Source organism: Lethenteron reissneri, chromosome 2, assembly GCF_015708825.2.
Source record: "Lethenteron reissneri isolate LAM-NWPU_2019-01 chromosome 2, ASM1570882v1, whole genome shotgun sequence".
In the NCBI taxonomy this organism is placed as follows: Eukaryota; Metazoa; Chordata; class Hyperoartia; order Petromyzontiformes; family Petromyzontidae; genus Lethenteron; species Lethenteron reissneri.
This window is the reverse complement of record NC_083780.1, coordinates 9,920,653-9,940,027: the sequence shown is the minus strand read 5'-3', so window position 1 is coordinate 9,940,027 and position 19,375 is coordinate 9,920,653. Positions and strand designations below refer to the sequence as shown.

General features: G+C 44.1%; 1 long non-coding RNA gene across 1 annotated transcript; it reads right to left on the bottom strand.

The window, feature by feature from the left end:
- Nucleotides 1–1,842: 1,842 nt before the first annotated feature.
- Nucleotides 1,843–17,921, bottom strand: LOC133344005 (uncharacterized). Its single transcript, XR_009755298.1, has 5 exons — nt 17,763–17,921; nt 16,780–16,816; nt 15,910–15,956; nt 5,059–5,137; nt 1,843–4,869 (listed from the first exon to the last, which is right to left on the bottom strand). It is a non-coding gene; the product is annotated as an uncharacterized LOC133344005 (long non-coding RNA).
- Between the last annotated feature and the right edge of the window lie 1,454 nt (nt 17,922–19,375).

Here is a 19,375-nt window from a genome sequence, read left to right as displayed (position 1 = left end):
CCCCTCCCCACCCAGCCCCACCCCTCCCACCCCCCACCTAGCCCCACCCTCCCCACCCAGCCCTCCCCACCCTGCCCCACCCTCCCCACCCAGCCCCTCCCCACCCCACCCAGCCCCTCCCTGCACGACGGACACAATAATCCTGTGGGCTGGTGTAACCAGGATGTTCCTACCAGTATCATGCAAGTACAATGCAAGACATGTTCCTGTGTGTTACAGCACACACGTTACACGTGGTGCTACCCCCGCCTGAGATGTGCATGCAGCAGGGCATGATGACATCTAACTGTTGAAAGCAATATCTAAACTAACACGACCACCGGTCATGATCAATCCACTGCTGGTGGAAGAATGTCTCCCCAAGATGCTCTCACCTGGCAATGGGGAATGCACGACTCACATTCAGGTGACCCAGAGCCGGCCCAGCCACTAAGCGACCCTTGCAATTGCAAAGGGCCCCGTGGCCAGCAGAGGGCCCCCTAGAGTCACTGCTAGCGAGTGGTTGAAAAAAATCATACATCAAAGGGGCCTCCAACCAAATTTTGCTTAGGGCCCCCAAAGGTCTAGGGCCGGCTCTGAGGTGACCCCAACCACTTCAGATTTAGTCAGGCATACCGTGAACACTACAAACGGAGTTTGCTTATATGTACTGTTGTAATATGTCTATATAAGTAAATGTAAGGACATTAACTAAATATATACTGTTAATGTTTTTTTCTTGCTCACGCCACTGATAGCGCAAGAGCCGTCCACTAGAGAGCTCTAGAGGGGCCTCTGGAGGCTATTTCAAGTTCTGATACACACGTAGACAACTGCGTGGAACCACACGTCTCTGCCAGCTTCATATTTAAAAATACACGCAAGTCACTCGAGACACGCATTGATCGATGGGTAATTTATTTAACCAGTTTACCAATTAGTAACCCAATAACTTGAAAAACACCGATAACCATTAAGTTGGTGTCTTTTAAAATGTAGATTGAAAACGTCCCATGTAATAAATGTCAGACAAACATTTAGATTCACTGCATGCGTTTGAAATTTCACGTTTTACATGTCACCCTTTCGCACCTAAAGATAAGCGAAAACAGCACATTGTTGTATATCCATAGTGCCGCAAATGACATTGTGGTGCTTTCATGCATAACGGTAATAGTTTTTTTCATGAACTCAATGCTAAAACTTTGGCACAGAGGTCAGGGAGGTCATGGAAACCACGAGTAAAGTCTGAACTAAAATAATTTCGATTTAAAGCTTTCGTGACTGCAATGATTCATCTTCATGGTTCTTTCGGTAAAGTCACGTAGAAGGAAAATAATACGTGACTTTACCGAAAGAACCAAGAAGATAAAATAATCTGTTACAGTGCTTCCTTTATATGCAACACCAATGTCATATTTGCATTTCCAGCACACGATATGGGGCGGAACCAGCCAGAAACGCAGTGGCCGTGGTCGGGGCAAAGTGGAGGAGTGGGGGGGGAAGATGAGGTGCATCATAGGCTTCTACCTATGCACACCGGGTACCCCATATTGCATTAGTTTTTTTTATCAATTTAAAATGCCACAACTTATACTACTTGTATTATGCACCAAGTGTATGCTTTTAAAAAATATTAACCGGTTGTTTTAGCAGTTTTTAAAATTAATTATATGGTTTATCCCCCCCCCCCCCCCACCTTTTTTCCATGACATATCAGCGAGTTATTATTGGAATCGATATTTGTATTTCTGCACCTCTGTTTGTTTTTGTTTATTAAGTAGCAAAATCGTAGCCTTAACTATGTTCCAAAACCGAAGAATAATTTCATGTTATATACGGTCACATGCTAATGTAACGGGTTCCGGAGACACTTGTAGAGGTAACTTCTTTATTACAATACAACACTCCAACAGTCCAACTCTCCAACAGTCCTGATACTCTGTTACAGCCTAGGTACACAGCCTAGCTACACAGCCTAGATCAGGGGTCGGCAACCTACGGCTCCGGAGCCGCATGCGGCTCTTTACGGGCTGCTTCTTGACGATGAGTACGTATGTACTCAGATGCATTGCGGCTCTTGAAATACTGAATTTTGTACCGAATTTGAAAGAAATGGCTCTTCTTGTTATTTTGGTTGCCGACCCCTGGCCTAGATACTCTACTCTGGCTACGCTCCGGAACTCGCCCTCACAAGGTCGTAGAGTCGGGAGTCCCAGAGTCCCAGCGCTGGCTCTCACAGCATCCCAGGGTCTTCAGATGCTGGTCGTAGGGGTTGGGTCTTGAGTTACAACTGGGCCCTGATCGTCCAGGGAGCTCTCCTTTTATGCCTGGTCCAACGAGGGGTGGGGCCGTGTGCGCCACCAGACATCCCACAGAGCACACACAGCCCCCCCCCCCCCCCGTTGGCGGCGCCCAGAGGCTTAAGCGTCTGGACCCCCTGGGAACCCAGCGCCTGGCGCCCAGGGGATTACGCGTCTGGACCCACCTGGGAACCCAGAGCCTACAGCAGCCCCTCCCTTCTTATGTCACTACACTAATATATAAGTACCAAATCCTATATACCACTTACCAAGAAATAAACCCTCAGAAAATTAAAATGGATAAACAATAAAGAAATGGCACAGTGTAGCTGCGCAAATAAAACATTTCTTTCTAAAAACTAAACTTGCATCGGTTACACAGCACAGCAGCGCTCTTAATTAGAGGTTAGGTGGGAAGTGTTAAGCGGAGGCAGGAGGATCAATCATGTTGTTTTCGATATTGTGGAATGGTGGTAGTTGTGGTAGACGTGATCAATAACCTTCGATAATGTTACTTAGACTGTATCAAAAACATTTAAAAGTTCGTGTTATCAGCAATATGGGTTATCTCCACTGTTGTAGAACTATGCATTAAAACTATAAATTTCCAGATAATTGAATTTCAAGGTTAAATTAATGTTTTAAAATGTCAGTGATTTCCGATTGCGTCTGTAATGTTATTGTTATAAATTATATTACCAAAAGTATTAAACTGGAATACCAATTGTTAATCGGCCATTAAATTTACTTTAGTTTATCTTTGTGACTGCAACATTTACATAGTACAGTACAGTATTTCAATCACAGATGTATGTGAGTATTTTAAAGCTATTATAGCACAGTAAACTTAATTACTATTTCACGAACCTATCATAATTATGTTATTATCCCAATCACATAATGGAAACATGGCGTGCATATCGACGTGAAAAAGACAAACACCATGGCAATATGTAAAGTAAAGGCATTTACAATCATGGGAACTGTTGGAGCAATTGTGATAATTGTATTATCTTTGAAGCACAGTCGCTGAAGATGGCAAGGAGTGGACAAGAGGATAGAAGAGGTGCATTGCCCAAGACCGTTTTCGTAAACAGGTAAGAGGGCCTGTAACAAGTTATAAACTTCACAGAAGAGGATGACGATATCGGAAGCTTCAGTGTGGAGTGCAATTCGTATATTCCAGTGAAATATGGACACGGCAGAAGGATGAGGCAAAAAGACCGAACGTGTTGGAGATGTGATGTCACAGAAGAATGGAGATGGTGAGCTTGTGAGAAAAGAATTAAAGATGTGCTGAGCGAGAGTGGCTACGAATGGGACTGATGGAGAAGTCTGATGATAAGGTGGCATTTTGCCGATCATATCCTAACAGGGCCAGCAGGTTATATGATACAGTTGAGTCTGAAAAAGGGAAAATGCAAAGTACGAGAGTAAAGGGGAAACAAAACTGAGCAGTTAATAGGATGTGAGCAATAAGTAGGGATTCCATGGCAGAAGCTTAAAGATCGCCAATGACGAAAAGGGTCTGTCAGTTACGAAATGGAAAATGTGTATGAAACTAGATAGCAGAGGTGTGGACTCGAGTCATGTGACTTGGACTCGAGTCAGACTCGAGTCATGAATTTGATGACTTCAGACTCGACTTGGACTTGCATAACAATGACTTTGTCCCACCTCTGAGGTGTGGACTCGAGTCATGTGACTTGGACTCGAGTCAGACTCGAGTCATGAATTTGATGACTTCAGACTCGACTTGGACTTGCATAACAATGACTTTGTCCCACCTCTGCTAGATAGTAACCATGCTGCGATGTTTCAGGCATTGTGTTTAGGGATAAATGCATTCTTCAGAACGGTTATTTAAAAGTACATATTTCTTGGTCAAAAGCACATCTCACAAATTAGTCCAGCGTTCAAATTACAGCAACATTGCGCATCAGATATTGGAATACCGTACTGTGCTCTCATGCTTGGTCAGTCATGTAATAGCGCCTGAATAAGATATTTATGCTGCAGTTTGTACTGCAGTTTTCTTAACAAAGCCATCTGAAGTCTAGTAGTTAATAAAAAAATGTATGGATATTTAATCACCGTTGTAGCGTTGTATATTAAGGTTCAGTAGTAGCTGTTGCAGGTACTCCGTGTTCAACAACTCATGCTTAAGCAGCTGAATTTATCATTTTCAGTGATTGAGAAACATCGCCGAAGGTCTGACCTTCACACACATTGCTCACAAACGTCTCCACAAACGAGTATTTGACGTTTCCCATTGATTTGATTCGATCCCAAATGGCACTCACGATGCTTTTCAATGCACTGCCCAACAGCACCACGGGGGTAGCGACCACCAAAAACAATGCGGAAATCCCGAGAGCTATAATGTAAAAGATGACATTGTACACAAAATAGAAGAATATGCGGGCCGTGAACTCAGCAAGGGTCATGAGAACCGACAGCCCTTTTCCATGATAAATAGCTTTAATAGCTTGGGAAATCAAATTGCCAACGGCTTTGAAGCTGTTTATTCCCTTATCTTTCACCGATTCTACGATGTTTCTTGCAATGACTTTGACTTCAGCTTCAACTGCAAAGACAGGGGGGGTGAAATACTTGGGACAAAAGCGCTAGTGCTGTGTTACGGTATCCTACAGCAGCAAAGAGTCCAGCTTTAGCTACGTTTTTGTACAGTTAATATATGCGTTTATTGAAAAATCCAATACACATACGATACATTTTCATAAAAAAAGTGGTGCTGTAAAATATCGATGCTTACGTTCTTTGACCAATTTGCCCACTTTAATATTTTTTATTTTTTCAATTTCACTTTGCAATTCTTGATTTTTTTCCTCCATCTGAAAGCAAAGCCAAAACAAATGCAAATCACGATTAATAGCTGTTAAGTGTCGGGTTGCCGAGATATTTTTTTACTTTACAATGCAATACATGACTCAAATAATCCACGATCCCATAATTCGCTAATCCCTGTAATTTGCACATTACATACTATTTCACTCCAATTTATAACTATCGCAATATCAGTTCCCCACGACGTAATTGTACGTATCAATGTCATTGTCTTGTTTTTTGTGCTGTTGCAATGACCCAGGTGGGATGAGAAACTTACCTCGTGCGTTATATACATAAAAAACACATTTGTCAAACAAACCTCTACAAAGTCAGTCTCAACACACTGTGTAGTGTGGCTATTTCTTCAATTACAACTCTCTACAACAACTCTTATACTCGCTACCCTAGCGTCCTCCGGCTTGGACCTAGGGGAGGCTAACTTGACCCACCGCTGGCTCGGTGGGTCCCCTGACCACTGGTCGCGTAGAGCCTTAGCTCTCACAAGAGCTGGAAGGCTTGGTCCAGGGTCCTAGCTTCTTCAGCCGGGCTTCTGTCTTCGTGTGAGGAGCACTGGCGGGCGCTCCCCGCGCTCGCCCTTTTATACCCGTTTGTAACAGTCCTTATCCAATCACACGCTCCCTCGTGGGATCCTCTGATTGGTTCTTTACATTCCGCGTTTTCGATCCTCTTCACTTCATCTGACCCCTGGCCGTTGGTCTGACGGGAATCCGTGTTTACGATCCGCTCTCACCTCTCCCTGACCCCGGCCGTTGGTCCCAGAGCGGTAACTCTGCATTGCCCCTCTAATACATAGTGGCCCCGCAGGTTACCGAATAGAGTGTCTAGCACAGGGGTCCTCAAACTACGGCCCGCGGGCCACATGCGGCCCGCCGAGGACATTTATCCGGCCCATGGTCACTAATTGGGCTGAGCTTGTGAGCACTAATTGGGCTGCGCTGGTGAGCACTAATTGGGCTGCGCTGGTGAGCACTCATTGGGCTGCGGTGGTGGGCACTGATCGGGCTGCGGTGGCGAGCACTGATTTGGCTGCGCTGGTGAGCACTAATTGGGCTGCGGCGGTGGGCACTCATTGGGCTGCGCTGGTGAATGGTTCAATGGGCCAATTGACTGGACTTGCCCCCCAGGCCTAAGGCTGCCAGCCCTCCCCTGGCTGCGCTTGACTGGCTCTCCCTCCCTCAGCTCCCTCACTTGCCCCTCGGCTCCACTCCCAGTGATATTCCTGTGTGCTGGGGATGTACTGCGATCTGTGAACAAAACTGCAGGTGTAATTAACTTTTCAATGGCACCCGCACCAGTGTGAGCCTGGGGTAAAAGCGGAGTTCCCCCAATCAGACTGCATTGATGGGCAGTGCAGTCTGTATGTCTCTGTGTGGGCAAAGTTATTGCTGGTATATTGTTTTTGTAGTGCTGTATATATTGGTATTTTACTAATAGCAATTTTGACTCCCTAGGAAACAATGATGTCAAGGAAGAGAAAAATTGACTCGGAGTGTAGGATATTCAAAGAACAGTGGACTTGTGATTACTTTTTCATGCAGTACAAGGAAAGAGCTGTGTGTCTGATATGCCAGAATATAGTGTCTGTGTTCAAAGAATAAAATTTACGTCGACACTATGAAACTCAACATAAAGATAAATATGATTGTTTGGTCGGAGAAGTGAGAAAAGATAAAATATTAAAACTGAAAAATACATCAACAACTCCGCAAAATACTTTTTTGAAGCAGAAGCAGCTAAATATTTCATCACTGCGAGCAAGTTTTCAAGTTGCCAAGCTAATAGCGTGCACTGGCAGACCATTCGTGGAGGGAGAATTTGTTAAAGAATGCCTTCTTTCTGTCGCCAAAGAGATGTGTCCAGAGAAGGTCGATTTATTTAGTACAGTGAGTCTTTCAGGACCTACAATTACACGGAGGATTGAAGCAATGGGAGACAATTTGCATCAGCATTTGCAAAACTCCACAAAAAACTTTCCTATTTTTCCTTGGCACTCGACGAAAGCAATGATGTTCGTGATTCTGCACAACTTCTAAATTTTATTCGTGGAACGAATGACTATTTCGAAGTCACAGAAGAGCTTGCTGCACTGCAAAGCATCAAAGGAACAACTACAGGAGAGGATATCTATGAAAAAGTTTGCCAAACTGTGAATGGTTTGGAGCTGAACTGGGCTTAACTAGCCAGTGTGACAACTGATGGTGCTCCTAGCATGGTAGGGTCTAAGAAAGGAGTAATTGCTCGCATTAACCAAAAGATGGACAAACATAACCATTCTCATCCAATAGCAATACACTGCCTCATCCACCAACAAACGCTGTGTAGTAAATCACTGAAGTGGGACTCTGTTATGAAAATTGTGGTATCTTGTGTTAACTTCATTAGAGCTCATGCACTAAACCACAGACAATTTCAGGAATTTCTGTCTGAACTAAATGTTGACTATGAAGATGTTCTGTACCACACAGAAGTCCGTTGGCTGAGTCGAGGGAGAGTTTTGAAACGTTTCTATGACTTACTTCCACAAATTACAGCTTTTCTGCTTTCAAAAAACAAAGAAGTACCAGAGCTCAATGATGCAGAATGGAAATGGCACCTTGCCTTTCTGACAGATGTAACAGAGCTACTCAACAGTTTCAATGTGCAACTTCAAGGAAAGGGGAAGCTCATCTGTGATATGCAATCACATGTCAAAGCATTTGAAGTAAAATTAGGCCTCTTCATCAAACAAGTTAAGGAGGAAAACTTCTGCCATCTCCCCACAACTCAAAATCTGTTAGCGGAAAACCATTGGTTGCAATTCCCAAACAAAACATGTGTGGATTCACTGGAAAAATTGCAAAAGGAGTTCCAATTTAGATTTAAAGAGCTTCATCTCCATGAACAGGACATACAGCTTTTCCGTAACCCATTTTCTATTGACATTGAAAATGTGGATACAATTTACCAAATGGAACTGGCTGAACTGCAGAATTGTGACTCTGAAAGACGCATTCAAGTCAAGCAGCCTTCATAATTTCTATGCATCTCTCCCATCTGAGACATATCCTCATCTCAGGAACCATGCACTCAAAATGGCAACCATCTTTGGCAGCACTTATGTCTGTGAACAGACTTTTTCCAGAATGAAACATTTGAAATCTCCAACCAGATCTAGACTAACGGATGCACACTTGCATCACTTGTTACGACTAGCAGTGACAAATATGGAACCGGACATTGACCATCTCATTAGCCAAAAGCAGGCCCATAGTTCCCATTGAAATACTGGCAAGTTTGTTGATTTAACTTTACTTGTTCTTCATTTTAAATATTGTATTTGTTCCCGTTTTGTTTCTTCACTTCAAAATAAGATATATGCAGTGTGCATAGGAATTTGTTCATAGTTTTTTTAACTATAGTCCGGCCCTCCAGCGGTCTGAGGGACAGTGAACTGGCCCCCTGTTTAAAAAGTTTGAGGACCCCTGGTCTAGCACCTCTACACATCTGTTATTGTCTTTCAGGTCCTGCAGAGTGAGATGCAATGCTTCAAGAGCTGCTTTATTGGACATCGTCCATTCATCCCAAACAATTAGTTTGCAGCTCTGCAGGATCTGAGCTAAACCTGTGCCCTTGCTGATGTTACACACCAGATTATCTGATCGGTTCAGATCCAAGGGCAACTTAAAAGCTGAGTGGGATGTTCTTCCACCAGTCAGAAGAGTAGCAGCAATTCCTGAAGAGGCGACAGCAATGGCGATGTGCTTTTCATACCAAATCTTGGCAAGAAGTAAATTGATCAGAAAGTTTTGCCAGTTCCTCCTGGAGCATCCAGAAAGCTAATTCTACCAGTATCTCTGTCAACCATATTCACAATTCTGTTGTAGGCTACAGTCTGATCCTGTGACAACAGAAGTACAGTTTTGGAAATCTTCTGTGCCAACTGGGTGGCAATGTAGCATGTTACTTGAAAAATTTCGCTGCAAGGCCTCTTGCATCACCTCTTTGTGGCACAGGAAGTCCAAGCTGCAAATGCTGCACATATGTTCCGACCATAGACATGACCTTGTCAATAAACATTAGTACTGCAAATTTACATTAGAGCTGTCTTGTCTAGCCCTTTGCAGAATGTCCTCAGCTATATAGTGCTTGTGAGTTTCCCACAACAGCCTGGGATGTGAGGGAGAGCAGGTTGTTATAGGAACAGCAACCAGATTTCTCAATTTGAGGGCAGATTAGGTTGCTGCTGCTTCTTCCAGGCTAGCGTTCCAGTGGTCATCATTTTCTCTGGCATGCCTCATGAAATGCTCCAAACAGGATGTCATTAACAGTTCTCAGGTCCTGGAAGGTTTGGTCTGTTACCGAGTGCAAAAGTAAGCAGAGATAAAAACTGGGATGGACTGTGTAAACGCGGCCTCGTGCTGCATGACAGAAGATTCCAGGATCAGGAACCGTTATGCCACGTTTTCGTCTCTGCAATATTTTGTTTGGCTGCCAGATGTAGTATCTGGGCACCTGCCAAAACAAGTGTCTGTGCAAATTCACATTGCTGACAAAGCTAAAAAACGCAGTTAGAGTTGTAGTGGAAAGATTTTGTGCTTTTTCTTGGGCATTGCCACCATTGAAGAAGACACGTTGACCTTTTTCCAAGTGGACACTTAAGTGTGTAACTGCGGGGTACTGCCCATGAATTGGAAACTCCAGAATCCTCTGCGATTCTTTGGAAAGAATATTCACCTGCATGAGTTATCTTATGCAATACAATATTCCAATTCTGGAATTCATTGTTAACTATAAGAATTGCAACCTAATTTGTAGTCGGGACATTTAAGCGAGGCTCATGCACACCAGCAGGTGTCCTGTCTGTTCTGATGACAACTTAGTACAAATCTGTGGTCATGTTTTCATTGGTTGTTCTGAACTGTTTGAGATAGGGATTATTTTCATGCAACATGTCCTGCAGAGCCATGCCCACATCAAAAATTAGGTCTGGAATTTTGCTGTCACTGTCTCGCTTATTCCTGTGCCTCCCATGAAGTACATTTTTAGGAACTTGTGCTGATAATTGGGAAGAGGCAGCAAGCAGGGAGACAATGTTGTGGTCGACTTAAACTTTAACTATTAATTTGCCATACTTCTAGATTTTAAGTTTTCGTGACTGCAAGGATTCATACTCTTCGGTTTTTTCGGTAAAGTCACGTAGGTAAAAAATAAAATAAATGAAAACAACTAAATTATATCACGACGTTTCGGGCGCAACACAAGCGTCCTTCTTCAGGTGGGGACAACGTAGCAAAAGCACAACCGCTTAAGTGTGTCTAAGAGCTGGCTGTGACGAGGAATTATATAGTCGCGGGGGATGGAGGGAGGGGAGGGGCCATGGTGAGTGTGGGGGCGGGGTGTGGGCTGGGCGGTAACGTTGTGAACACCGAGGGTGCGCTGGGAGGCAACGCATGGAGCTCAAACTGAAGCTTTGTGATGCAGATGGCAGAAGCAGATAAGCAAGCTAAGACTAAGCAGCCTTTTGTTATGCTGCCGGGGGGGGGGGGCAAATTAGAAATGCACAAGCTAAAAAACAACTGCTGCCGTGCAGTTTACTGCTAGACAACCAGTTTAGATTTGTTTTCATAGACATATCCATATTCCCAGTCTGTTGCCCCCAGCTTCACACACTACCATCACCATTGCCACACATTGTTTTTTAGCGCACCCACATAGTGTCCTGGCGGGAGATTGCCTGGCACATCGGGTTTTAATCCGAAAGGCCCCTAGAAGGGAAGTCCCATGGTTTCCCAGTGCCAGAAGATTGTCCGACCCTCACAGGACAGGTTACATTACGGTGCCCCTAAATTGGCTTTATATTGTATGGGCGCAGGAGGAAAAGGTTCACTGGGCCAACCGCAATAAGTTATTCACGATGGAGAGGTGGAGGGTGTAATATTCAGCAAGAAGGGCAGACCCGTAGGTTAGAATTAATGAGCACGGGAGAACAGTGGGTGAGCACAGCAGCAGCAGACTCGTGGCACTCCATGTAGACGGCGCAGGTAAGCACGCGATTGTCTGCGTGGTACGACGTCACCCTGGGCCTTTGAAGTTTAGAGAATAAAAAAAGTGGCCCCGGACAATTTTCGGGCAGTTGTCTTCAACCTCCGGGCTGTCAAGACCCACTCCCTGCCATCCTGCCTCCTCGAACCGCTCGCTGCATAATTTGGATTGGAGGGCAGCCGACTTTGTGGAAACACTACCCACAAGTGCACAAGCGCATTGGGGAGAGGTAATGCACCCCCTTGGCCAATGCTTCTGTGCATATGACCGTGAGGAGGCAAAGGCGGCATTAAATGTGTGCCACCGCCAGCCAGGCGAGGACCTCTGCAATTACGCCGAGGACGTGCGCTTGCTAACGCAGAGCGCTCACCCGTGGTACGCTGCCGAAATCATTGAGGACCTCGCCGCCGAGAAGATCCAGCAATATCTGACTGGCACCTCGTGGTGGCAGCCAGATGTGAGCTGCATGCGCCTCCCATTTAAGGCCCTTGTTGAGCGCGCACGTGCATGCGTTAAACTCGCTAATGAGCGCGCGCAGTTCCGAAGGCTGGGACGGGAGTGCGCCATCGCAAGCCTTCTTCTAGAGGAGGAAGAGGAGAAGAAGGAGCTCGCCAGGATGGTGAGGGGGGAGGGCAAGGGAGCCTCAGGGACCCCGTGAGACAACCCCAGAATGGGTGGCAGGACTATAGACCGGCATAGGGGATATAGCAGGCCGGGTGACCCATGTAAGCGAGCAGGTGACCCAAGCACACGAGGAGGTGACCCAAGTACGCGGGGAGGCGAATCGAAATATGGACAAGCTGCGGTCTATAGCGGAGACAGTCCAGGCCGAGGTAGGGGGGGGATAACCGGGCGAGTGGCTCAACTAGAGGCAGAACTCGAACAAATGCGCACTGGGAGGGGAAGGGGGAGTGAGCAATGGGCCTCTAATGGGGCCACCGCCCTTCCCCATATATAATTACAATAACCCCCCCCCCGCCTCAAATTGTTGCACCTGATGAGTTGATGAGTTAATGATGACGTCACCCTGCTGCTCCTCTATATAAGAACGGGAGACACAGCAGAGCCTCACCATTCTGGCGAATTGCCCGATGATGCTGGATGCAATTACCAGCTAAACGTCGTACTCAAACATTGTAAATGTTGTGGTTACACGCTTCAACACACCGGTGGGCTAAAGCAGTGAACTATTTGTCTTTTGTCAACGTGACACTTTTTTACTGATTGGCCGTGTCGGGTGGTGGAGGGTTACGACACATTTATAAAAAACGCGATCTAAACCCAAAAACGTTGATTATGAATAATATTGGTCGCGAAAGCCTACGTGTTAAACTGTAATGATAATGGCGAGCGAGTGACCCCCACACAGATGCCGGAGTGGAGCAAAGTGTCAGGTTAAAAAGAAACATAGCCTAGGGTTTACACCATTATAACCTCATTTGCCAGTAAAAAATATGGTAATTGGTTTTTTATCCTTCTATCTGACAATAAAACTGACAGATAGAAGGGTAAAAAACCAATTATCATATTTTTTACTGGCAAATGAGGTTCCAATGGTGTAAATGCTTACCCCGAGCTCTCATACTTTGATGGTGCATTATCTTTGAGTTGTGCGCCTTTTGGCGTCATCTGGTCCAACCCATTTGAGACTAGGCTCTAAGGAAAGCTGTCTCGGGTGTGGACCAATCAACTTCAAGGACAGTGCACATTATCAGAGTTATGTTTTTTGTTTGCATTATGACTGCAGGTATTGTGGTCTATGTAAACATGACTCCTTATGAAAAAAAAGGTGTCAGTTTTGTTGCCAGATAGAAGGGTAAAAAACCAATTATCATAGCGTAGGGTGTCAGATCTTCAAGACGCGTCACGGCCGTGGTGTGCCGGGTGTATTGATGAGGCGGCCATTTTGTCGTGGAATTGAAATTTTGCTGGTTCATTTTTGGACGAGGCGGCCATCTTGAAGAGTACAGTCTGAAGTTGGAGCCTGGAATGGTGGTTACAACAACTTGCTGGCCTGTGAGAGCGATCGACTGGGGTTCTGCTGTTGACTACTGGTCTGCTCACCAGTGTGTCATCCCAGCAACCATTGTCTTGGAGCCAGGAGTGTTGGTGATGGCAGATTGCTGGCTTGCGAGCACAACCACCTGGAGTCTTACTGTGGACAGCAGTTCTGTTCACCTGTTCGCCACCCGGTAGTGGATCGTCACAGAAAACCACCTGCCACTGCCGTGAAAGTAGCTCTCCCAAATGCTGAAGACTGTGGGGCCTCGACAGCTGGGAAACTCGCGGGTAAGAAGGGAGGTGGCCACCTTAGTGCTGTAAAGTTGTCGTTGGAACGTTTTATTTAATCTGTTCAAGAACTGGGGGAACACTTAATACGTACCCTGGATGGTTGCTCTGCAGTTGTCACCCGTCAGCGTTCGTATTTGAAGAAATCCGTGAAATCGGTATTGTCAGGTTGTTGTAGGATTGTGTTGCTTGTTGTTGCTGTTGTTATGCTGGTGATTTTCATTCCCCCGGGGAAGTAGCAAACTTGTCACCATTCAAGAATTTAATAACTATTACAAATTGAATTAAAAATAAACGCCATTATTTTGCAATATACTGGCAGTGATCCTTGTTATATTCCACGCGTGGTCATTGGGTGCGTCCCGTGATACAGGGGTCCCACCATAAACTAAACCACAGCGGTGCGAGTACTGAGAGCAAAAGCTCATGTCGCAAAAGGACGCACCGTTACAAGGGGCTGATTACCTCAGAGACACTGAGGTATTTAGGAGAGGGGTGAGTGGGCGTGATGACGTCACGACACCTAGAGTGTGAGGTGAAGGAGAGTTGTGAAGACCTCAAGCGACACTGGGGAGGTGAAGCAGAGGTGTGATGACGTCAAGAGACACTGGGAAGGTGGAGGAGAGGGATGATGAAGTCACGCGACACTGGTGAGGTGGAGAGATAGTGATGTCAAGAGACGCGGTAGTGGAACACATTAATTTCAAAAATATTACTAAAATAATGTCAATAAATCAAATGTAATTTTCCAACACGTTTACATAAATTAAGATATAAAAAAAAATATTAAATTGTATCAAATATAAATACCACATGCTAAAACGTACATATTCGCCATCCTTTAATGGCAGACGTTTCTACGGCTTATTGCTAGTCTATGTCAATAACGCACATGCCCAATCAGTCTTTATTTCGTGCCAATATCGCCCTCAATAAGTCGGCATCAGTGGAAATTACAGCAGAACGGGAGTGGTACATGAGCATTGAACAAGAAGAATGAAAATACCAGTCATAACATAGAGGTTTTTTTGGGTTAGATCACGTAAATATATAAATGTGTCATTATAACCCACCACCAACCGATATAGCCAACTAGTAAGGGTTGTCACGTAAACAGAACGTGGCCAATTCGTCACTAGTACAGCACACCGGTGTGTTGGAGAGCCAAGCCACAACATTTACAATCTGAGTACGACGTTTCGCCAGTAATTACAACTAGCTTCATCAGGCGACAGCCAGATTTGTGGAGAAGTAGAAGTGTTTCGTTCCTTATATAGAAGCGTAGATGTGTTGACCATGCTTCTGTGCTCTTGCGCCACATGGGGGTGGGGGGGGGATTAATGAGGCAACGTACATTAGTCTAGATTTGAAGTTTTCGTGACTGCAAGGATCCATACTCTTTGGTTCTTTCGGTAAAGTCACGTAGGTAGAAAATAAAAATAAATTAAATCACGACGTTTCGGACGCAACAAAAGCATCCGTCATCAGGCGGGACAACCACAGCAAGAAACAATTGCTGAAGTAGGCAAAAGAGCTGCTAATAACAAGGGTTGATATAGATGAGGGAGGGGGGGAGGGGCCAAGGATAGAGAGGGTGGGGAGAAAACGTGGCGTGCTGCAAACTCGACATGCACAGCAAATTTCCGAGTGAGCAGGGCTGGGAGTAAGAAACTGGAGATGCGGATATGAAGGCAAACTATAAAGTAGTTAAGGTTTTACCAGGTTAATACATACTTCCAATGATTGCTCAATTTGTATCCATCTTCTCGGTTGAAGTTATGTCTATGTTTATATATCTGGATGGCTTCATGAACAAATATTTGATATGAGCCAGACGGCTTGCAGAGCACCTTGGTCTCGGAGAAAACAATATCATGAGCCCACAGCGTTATAGCAATGGTCGGCAACGGCGGAGGAATTAGTTCTGCCGTGTTTCAAATCTGACTTGTGCTCGCGGACACGGTCAGAGACATGAGGTTTCGTTTCCCCAATGTAACAATCACCACAGATGCAACTTAGTTTGTAGACTCCCGGGTATTGCAAGTCAGGAATGACATCCTTCACAGATGGGATTAGATCACGGATTTTGTGTACTGTTAAACTGACCCGTTACGACCTCAGCGGCTAATACCGACTGAGCAAAACAAAGTGCAACCGCACTCAACGAAATATAAATAATGAAACATGTACGTGGTGAATAAAATAAATAATAAGTAAATAAACCGCTTTTTTATGTTATGGTGTCAAATAGCTGTCATTGCATTTTCACATGTCCGACATTTTCACCTATCTGCCTTTACCTCAGTCCCCAACTAAATGGGATATGTGACATTTACTGTACGATATTGAGTTAAATACCAAAACCCATGTTTACAAATAAAAGCTGAAATCAGGCATGACATATTTTATCAGAAATAAAAAACATGAACTAAAATCGAGCGCTTACCTCCTTGAATTCTTTTTCACTGTATGTTTTTTCATCCTCAGAACCGTCTGCAAATAAAACAAATGTGTATGGCACATGTCATTTTCTTTTGGTACTTATGTTGAACTTCTTTCACACCGTACATTTGAATCCAACATTGGAATCCAGTGTTGGATGAAGGACTAAGGACTTCCCATGCTGTGTCAGTCATGGGGGTTTGTTTGATCAGTGCGGATTGGTATAAAGCAGGCTGCCATGGCCGGTTCAGATATATAATTTACCACCATTGTTAGCCGTAGCCCAATAATAGAATTTAGGTCTTTGAGTTGTGCCACCGTTTTACTTAAATTTGTGTCACGTGTACCTCATATACTCGTGCCGAGAGTTCGTAATTATTTGGACACTGCATCACACGCTTTCAGATGTACTTATGCGGCCATCTGGAACGCTCTTCCTTCCAAGATTAGGGAGCCAATGGAGCTATGCACTTTTAAATCGTCTAGATTGAAAACGAATATCTTTAGAACTGCTTTTTGTATTTAGTTTGTTGTCCCTCCCATGCACCTCCGATTAGCACGGTTGACTACGTACGGCGCAGAAGTTCAACACACATTACATTCAGTAAAGGATATCTCATAGATTGTTCTTGCAAGACGGCTGGCCAGTCTCAGAGTAAAGTGCCCTCTAGTGTGGCGCTCTAGAGCTCCCACTTGTAAGGCTGTCCAACAGCTTGAGCATGAATGTGAAATTGAAGTAATGACAGAGGCCAACTTCTGTTTCTAATAAAAAAACAAAAGCACCACAAATAAAAATGCTGTTTTTCCCCCAGTAATATATCTCCTCCGGTGTAAATAAAAATGCATAGAGCCGTAAATATAAGTGATTACAAACCCGGATATGCCCGCCTCCGACATTCGTTGGTAGACATCTGAAAAGTATAATGAATTGCATCTGGTTATACTTTTCATTAATACAACAAATACATATCCTTTAAGGAATACAATTGTGTGTAATACAAGATAAAGGTGGTGCAGCCCTGATTTGGCTTGCCAATGTTACTGCTAGCGGACGGGCCTATAAAGGTGCTAGAGAAAGCTCCAGAGAACCCCACTAGTGTTTTTAGCCTATTCTTCCACGATGACCAGATTTATTGAAATAGATTGGAGAAAATTACCCACACTTTACCCCACCGCACCCGACCTGTTGATCGACTAACTGTGCTGTACCAATTTGTACTGCTGGGTGGACCAAAGGCAGGGAGGATTTTTAAAAAATCAGAATCAGAATCTTTATTTTGACTGGAGGAATCCCATGAGCTATTAAGCTTTTTTTCACAGATTCCCAGTAAAGGACTTAAGAAACGTGCCCACTTTTAAATGTCGGGCTTGGGAGCACAAACTGGGATCTGTAGATTTAAATTCCATTATACTAACCAACAATACTACAAAAACTCTCCTGAACCCCTCTCGTGGCTAGCAAATCTCCTCGACATTGGCATTTAGCTCCTGAAAATATTTCCACATGCAAGAATATAATTATAAGATAAAGACAAAGTGACCTCTTCTAAACGGTGTAGGGTGGAATGTATATCTTGAGTCATTGGTTACATTTCCACACATCTCTGGTGGATATGTAATTTCTTAAATATTTATTTAGCCTTTAATGCTATTCAGTAAAATCGTCAGGTACACTTTTCATTAACAAAGGCTCAGAAACAAACCCATGCATTGTTATTGATATTGATACATTCCAATTATAATGCTAGAAACGGGGAAAATCAAGCAATGACAAAGTAGGTGATAAGTTGAATTTTTTTAAACTATTGTAATTAAAGTAAAAAAATGTGAAGATAAATGTACGTGGAAGTATTTTACCTCGTGTTGGAATTGTCTCGAGGCTTGGAAGATAAACAAATGCAGCTGAGGAGTCTGGACCGTCTGCGTAATCTCGAAGGCTATTTATACTCTCTCCGAGAATGGAAATTCCCTGTAACCAGATACGTGCCATAGCCTTTGTGATACTACCAACATTAAAGTCACCCACACAGCACACCATTACTGAACTCACCACACAAAACACCACTACTAAAACTCACCACAGCTCACCTACACCAACACTAAAAACACCTACACCAATACTAAACTCACCACAGCTCACCTACACCAACACTAAACTCACCACAGCTAACCTACACAATACTAAACTCACCACAGCTCACCTGCCCAATACTAAACTCACCACAGCTCACTTACACCAACACTAAACTCACCTACACCAATACTAAACTCACCACAGCTCACCTACACCAACACTAAACTCACCACAGCTCACCTACACAATACTAAACTCACCACAGCTCACCTACACCAACACTAAACTCACCTACACCAACACTAAACTCACCACAGCTCACCTACACCAACACTAAACTCACCACAGCTCACCTACACCAACACTAAACTCGCCACAGCTCACCTACACCAACACTAAACTCACCACAGCTCACCTACACAATACTAAACTCACCACAGCTCACCTACACCAACACTAAACTCACCACAGCTCACCTACACAATACTAAACTCACCACAGCTCACCTACACCAACACTAAACTCACCACAGCTCACCTACACAATACTAAACTCACCACAGCTCACCTACACCAACACTAAACTCACCTATACCAACACTAAACTCACCACAGCTCACCTACACAATACTAAACTCACCACAGCTCACCTACACCAACACTAAACTCGCCACAGCTCACCTACACCAACACTAAACTCACCACAGCTCTCCTACACCAACACTAAACTCACCTACACAATACTAAACTCACCACAGCTCACCTACACCAACACTAAACTCACCTACACAATACTAAACTCACCACAGCTCACCTACACAATACTAAACTCACCACAGCTCACCTACACCAACACTAAACTCACCTACACAATACTAAACTCACCAAAGCTCACCTACACAATACTAAACTCACCACAGCTCACCTACACCAGTCTGTGTCTTTATATTCATAGTATTGTTGTTACTTTGATGAATTTTGTAATTTCATTATGTTTGATAAGCATCTTGGGATGTTTTACATGAATTGTTTTAGGAATAAAGTTGTTTTCATGATTATTATATTAACCGTTCAATAACATCATGGGGAACAGATTACAAAATAATTTGCATTTTACGAGCAAATAAAAAAGCGTATTATATTTCACTTCTTGGTGAATATAATTCTTTTTTTGTGGGAGGTGGCAGCTCATTCTCATCTGAGAAATAATATCCAGAGAATCAATGCAACGAAAAGTAATTTAACATCACGGACACGGATACGAACACCCAGCTGGTGCTGTAAGGTGGTTTCCTTAAAAAAGGGGAAGTTTTGAGGTGACTACACGAGGTTCGTTTTAAAGACGTGAAAGTGTACATGGTGACAATGCACTATGTACAATGGCTGGACTCTGTGTC